The sequence below is a fragment of the Humulus lupulus genome, chromosome 7, assembly GCF_963169125.1.
Source record: "Humulus lupulus chromosome 7, drHumLupu1.1, whole genome shotgun sequence".
Classification (NCBI taxonomy): Eukaryota; Viridiplantae; Streptophyta; class Magnoliopsida; order Rosales; family Cannabaceae; genus Humulus; species Humulus lupulus.
The window spans coordinates 18,805,776-18,812,546 of NC_084799.1; positions in this window are offsets into that span (position 1 = coordinate 18,805,776).

Below are 6,771 nucleotides of genomic sequence, written 5' to 3' on the forward strand. Positions count from 1 at the left end.
GTAAAAATATAACAATGATATATATAGCAAAAGTATACATAATTTGGTAATAGTTAATATGTGATTTTAAAAAACATTAAAAAATGTGCAACTATTATTATATAATTTTAAGATTTTAAAAATTATGAAAAAATATCTGAAACTAAATTATTACTATTCAAAAAATAAAATTACAAGTGGGTGTAAAAAAAAAAGTTCCATCTTCTATCCGATTACTCAGCTTGGCACCGACAAATAAAAAATTGAAGCCTAACTTTTTTATTATTATTGCATTATAAAATTAATTAGATAGAAAGAATAAAGACACTAAAATAATTATTGCAATATCACTTTTTTTTCAATATTTAAATCATTTCAGATTCAAAGAATAAGCCGGTCGTCTTATATGTAGATCTGCCAAACTCGCGGCTATAGGGGTGAAAATTGTCTTTCCAGATCGGGGGTACGGTGCAAATTTGAATAAAATATGGGGGTGTCTAAAAATATAAGTGAAAAGTTTGGGGAGTCTAATGATAATATTTGAAGACGTGAGGAATAAACTACAGAAAAATAGGGAACATTAGTTACGTTTCGACAAGGGTTGAGAATATCTCAAAACAGATGCGGAACCGGAAGACGCTTTCATTTTATTTATTTGTTTAGTTTTTTTTTTTTGAATAAGTTAGATAATAGCTTTTTAACTTTTTACTCTAAATATTTTGTTTTGATACATTAAATGAATATAAGGTTTCAGAATCGAGATCTATAATTTCTCAAAATTAAAAAAAAATTGAAATATTTAAAATTTAAACACAACATTATGTTGACATCTAGTCAATAAAAAAAATTGAAAATTTGTGTCTTTAATATATATATATATATATTTTTAGGGACAATATTTTAGTCTATTTAACATTTTCAATGTTATCCCAAAAATTAGAGATCGATGACGTGGCAATAGAGGTGACAAGTGGCAGTACATGGTCGTAAAAGACACATTAATAAGTCAATAAATATATTGGCTCCTCAGAGTTGTGATAAAGTGACTTGGCTTAGGAGTAGCTCAGTATGCCATGTTAGACCAGATATGCCATGTTAGACCAGAGATATGTCATGCTAGACCAGTGTGCCATGTTAGACCAGAGATGTGCATGACCGACCAGGAGTGACATTACTGCCCAGAAGTGACATTGCTGCCCAGGAGTGACATTACTGCCCAGGAGTGACGTTACTGCCCAGGAGTGACATTGCTAGGAATGACATTGGGCGATCGGTCAAGTGCATGTCCTACCAGCAAGTGCATGTCTGACCAGCAGAGGTATGGCCGACCAGAATGTGATATTCATCAACTAGGTAGAGCAGACTACGTCAAGATTCCCATAAACGGCTTCAACAAGAATCGGTCTTAGCATACGCGGGAATCTCTCATTCTTCCCACAGATTTGGTGTTCTGTTACATTTTGAATATTTTTGTAATTTAAATGTAATAAATATAATAAAATATCCCGATTCTAAGGGATATCAGATGTATAATCCTAAGCCTATAAATATATGGCTTATGGGATTAGAAAATGGTCTGCTTCTTCTTTTGAGACTTTTGGGAAATTTTTGGTCTGAACTTTCTAGAGAGAGAAATAGCTTTTTCGTGAGAGAACTCTTGTATTCTTATAATCTGTACAGAAACTCAGTTGGCTCAGTTCATCTGATCTTGAGTACAGATCTATAATCACAACTCTAAGTGGATTAGGCTATTACCAACATATTGGGGCTGGACCACTATAAAAATTGCGTGTGTTATTTACTTTCTTTTCAAAACCGTCTGTGTCGTTTAATTTCTCTTGAAGGCTTTATCGTTTTTTACGTTCTCACGTCGTTGGCCAAAAACGCGGTCAACATTCAACATTTCATTAATGCACACGGGATAGGGAATTGGCGGGGAGTGCTCCCCGTCCCTATCTCCATTTATATTTTTAATCTCGTCTCCGCCCCATCCCTGCTTATTCCCCGTCAGAGACGGGGTGGGGAATCCCCTATTGAGGCAGGGAATTCCCACGAGAAACTCATTTATTTAAAAAATAAACTTTTAATTAAAAATTTTAAATAAAAATTATAAACTATATGTAAATTAAAATATTACACAATATGTATTATTTAAATATTAAATACTATCCTAAATAAATTTAAAATATTAAAAAAGTTACTACTATATACAAAAACATATAAAGAAAGATATAAAATACATATAAAATATTACAAAAATATATCAAAATTTAAACGGAGCCCATCGGGGAGGGAAGTGCTATCCCCGTCCCCACTCCGTTCCCCATTTAGACAGGTATTCCTCGTTCCCTATTAAGAAAATGTGCATCCCTATATTAAATAAGGTCTTAGAAGGGGTTGTAAACTTGTAATGTTTCAAATAATCTTCTTTTTTTTCTTCTTCAATCATGGAAAATTTTGACATACATTATTGTTTCCATAATTAGAAGATTCAATATTGACCGTATACTAGGCCCAGCCCAGCCAGTATGTTTGTCGGTACGACATCATTGTAAAAAACGATACCAATTTTATGAAAAACGAAAATGGGTCTTAGAACCAACAAACGACATATCTTCTCTAAGAAACTACAAATAATAATAATGTAGAGTCAACAATAAAGATTTTTTCATTCTAAAAATAATAATAAATAAATAAAGATTTTCAATCTAAAAAATATATATATATTAACCCAAGAATTGTAAATGATGAACGTTAACACGATCATATTTTTGGCAGGAAAAAAATTGATTTGGAATAGCGATGATTGGGGTGTTTGAAAGTTTAGAGAGGTCAAAACAGGAAAAAGCAATGTTTTGGGACAATAGAATGAGATATTTATAAAGTTAAGGAATAAAATTAAAACAACTCCAACAAACAAATTAATGTTAATGTATTTATTTTGTAAACCAAAAAAACAAAGAAAAAAAAAAGAATATTTGATAACGTATGGTGTAAGCCATCCCCCATGCGAGGCCGAGGACTAAATTTAGTATAAATACTATATTTAGTATTATTTTATTTTATATAGTTATTCCCTAATTATTTATTATCATTTTTCAATAATTCAAAATAATAATAATATTGTTTTTGTAAATATCTTCATATTATTATTGTCCTTATAATATTTTACTCCAAAATGTAAGATGATGATCCAGCTAAATCTTTGTGTATAAAAAGTGTGTTGATAATATTTTTTTTTTTGTTTTAACGGATATTTTTACTAATTTTGACAGAATATTTTAAATATTTAACGAAATATACTTAAAAATAAATTAACTATCTATTTATTAATTATATTAATATAAATTCAAATATTATACAATATTATCATTATAATAATATTTATTACTAGTAGATATTTATTAATTATATTAATATAAATTTAAATGTTATAAAATATCATTATTATAATAATATAGAATACAAGACTAAATATTTAATAATTATATTAATATATATTTAAATGTTATAAATATTATTATTATAATAATATATAATATATAATCCTAATTTTTATGAAATTTTGCTATAATAAATATTTAGTAATTATATTAATATAAATTAGAATATTATAATTTATCATTATTATAATAATATTTAATACAAAACTAGATATTTAATAATTATATTGATATAAATTCACATGTAATAATATATAATACAGAATAAATATATTATATACAAATGTCATATGTGTACAAATAGTATGAATGTGTAACTAAATAAAAATTAGAATAACATTTATCTTCTATCGAGAATAAATTTATTCTCCAATCATTGAGGTGTGATTTGAATAATATCATGAATATGTTGTATCTTAAATAGGGTAGTTTGTGATCTAAAATGTTATCATATTATTTAAAAAAAATCATAAATAATAATATCTTGATTTAATTTTTCTTTTAATATGTTTACGTTATTTTTTTTATATATAATATTGTTTATTTATTTAAAATTTATATAATAATTATAAAAATTTAATAAAAATAATTAGTAAATTTTCTAAATAAAACTAAATATATATACAATGAGTGGAGCTTTTTTAAAACTTTTATTGTTTTCCTATAGTTTGTTTTTCTCAAAATTTGTTAGATATTTTTACACTACAGTAACAGAAGTTTTTCATGGTAATTTTTTTAACTTTTCTTATTTGAGTGTCTTGGTGGTATTTCTGGTATTTTTCAATATTTTATTTTATTTCAATGATATTTTCTCATTAGAGATATTATACGTTTGTTGTTGTTATTTGTCTTTATTTTAATAATAAGTTGACTTGGTTAAAATAAATTATTAAAAACTAATATATTATGATGAGTAAATGTGTGTTTTATAGAAATACAAATTTAGAATTCTTTGTTTTTTATAATTATCAATCGGTATTCTGTGTTTATAAAAACTACATAATTTGGTATCCTCATTTTAATGATTTATTTAATTTTCAATTATTTTATTATTTTAAATGATTTAAATATATTTTCAAAATTTATAAAATAAAATAAATGTTTAATTAAAATTTAAAAAAAATTAATAAGCAAAATTATTTTTAAAATAAATTTAATTAATTAAAAAAAATTATTAAATTCTTATTAATTAACTTTAAATAAACCTAAATTTTAATTTAATTAATGAAAAAATACTCATATTTCACTCATTCTCACCATCACCATCTCACTTCCCCACCCTCTCAATCTCACTCTTATTTTAGTGATTTATTTGATTTTTAATTATTTTATTATTTTTAAATAAATTAAATATATTTTCAAAATTCATAAAATAAAATAAATGTTTAGTTAAAATTTTAAAATAAATTTAATTAATTGAAAAATAGAATTAAAAAATTAAAATCTTATTAATTAACTTTAAATAAATATGAATTTTAATTTAATTAATAAAATAAACTCATATTTCACCAAATCTCACCCTCACCGTTTCAGTCCCCACCCTCCAATTCTCACCAACATTTTTTTTTGTATCAAAGTTGGATTAATTTATTAATTAAATTAAAATTTTAGGTTTATCTAAAATTAATTAATAAGATTTTAATTAATTAAATTTATTTTTAAAATAATTTTATTTATTAAATTTATTTTAAAGTTTTAATTAAATATGTAATTTATTGTATGAAATCTGAAAATCTATTTAAATTATTTAACAAATATAAAAAAATGAAAATTAAATAAATCAATAAATAAGGTGTTGACGTTGCTTTTCGTCAACTTAAATTAGAATATCACTAAACACAGAATTAAGAATGCTAATAAAAAACACACGAGTTTTTACGTGGTTCGGCAGTTAAAATCTGTCTAGTCCACGAGTCAATATTATTGAGTAGTGGAATTCTCTCAAAGTTTTTAGAAAGCAATTTACGCAGAGTATTCCCAATACCAAAAAATTGTCTCTAAATGAATTTCTCCAGTCTATTTATAGACTGGTTTACAAAATATCTTCCCTGTTATTTCGGGAAGTTACAATTCAAATTTGAAATAAATACAAATAAATGCATTAATTACATAATATCTCATGATAATATGGATTTATTATCATATTACAACAAACCACTGAGCAACAGGGATTTTAAAATAGCAACCGCATTCAAACTGGATTACTAACCTCGAATACAATTAACTCACTTTTGAGATCAACCCACATCACGATCTCGTCATTCTGGTTAACCTCGCCTTTAGCCGATGACTTTACTGAGCTCAAAAATCGGAGATCAACCTCCTCGAGCTTGCAATGAAGGTTCGAATTGCACTAAGACTTTGGAGAAGATTCATCATTTCGAGCTTGATGTCTAAGCTCGAACCTTCTTAACTGGTGTTCGGTTGCCAATAAGAACAAATCAGGAAATTTATTTATACAAGTGTTGAACCCTTGCAATTATTTATATGTAGCTTCGAGCTTAACTTGTAACCTCGAAACATCTTCGAGACCGCATGTAGCTCCGAGCTCACCAATTCCATCGTCGTCACCTTAATGTCGAGCGAAACTACCAAGCTCAATCTGCGTATATGTTGATGACGTGGCATACTTGTCTATTTCGAGCTTACACTTTACAAGCCTACATTTCGAGGCCATAAATTCTATTCTCAAAATTTAGATGTAACATTTTGCCCCCTCAAAAGTGTTGGTTCGAATCCTATGAGAAGGAAACTTTTGAACTTCTCCTTTCGAAAAACGTATCACCTACCATACTCGAGTGTGGACACTCGTTACTCGGGGATTGCACACCCAGAGTACTCATGTACTCCCTATCTCTACCCACGTCCTTTCATATATCCTTTTTTTGCCGCCAATGTTATAACTACACCCCATTCGTCAGATCGTTCCTCAACCCAAACCAAAGGCCCAGATCAATTCGACCTTTGACATCCCCCTGGGACGTATATATATGCCCTTATTCTTCATCACTCCCATTCTAACTATCAGAAAAAAGGAAAAAATCAAACCAGAGCCTTACATACATATATATATATATATATTCTTTGCAAGTTCTCTAAATTAAAGAGACAAAGTAACTGCAGCACTTTCGACTCCATGAAAGCTTTCCTGCAACCGCTCCCTCAGTCGACGATTTCATCATTTCCACGAACAACTTTGTGTAATTTCATGTTCTTGATCCTTTTCTTTTCTTTGGCATATATATATATATATGTATATATATATATACTTACATGTTCTATTCGTTTGCTAGGATACCATCACTGGTTTTTACCAGTTTTTTAAGGTTTTACGTCGATACTAGGCATG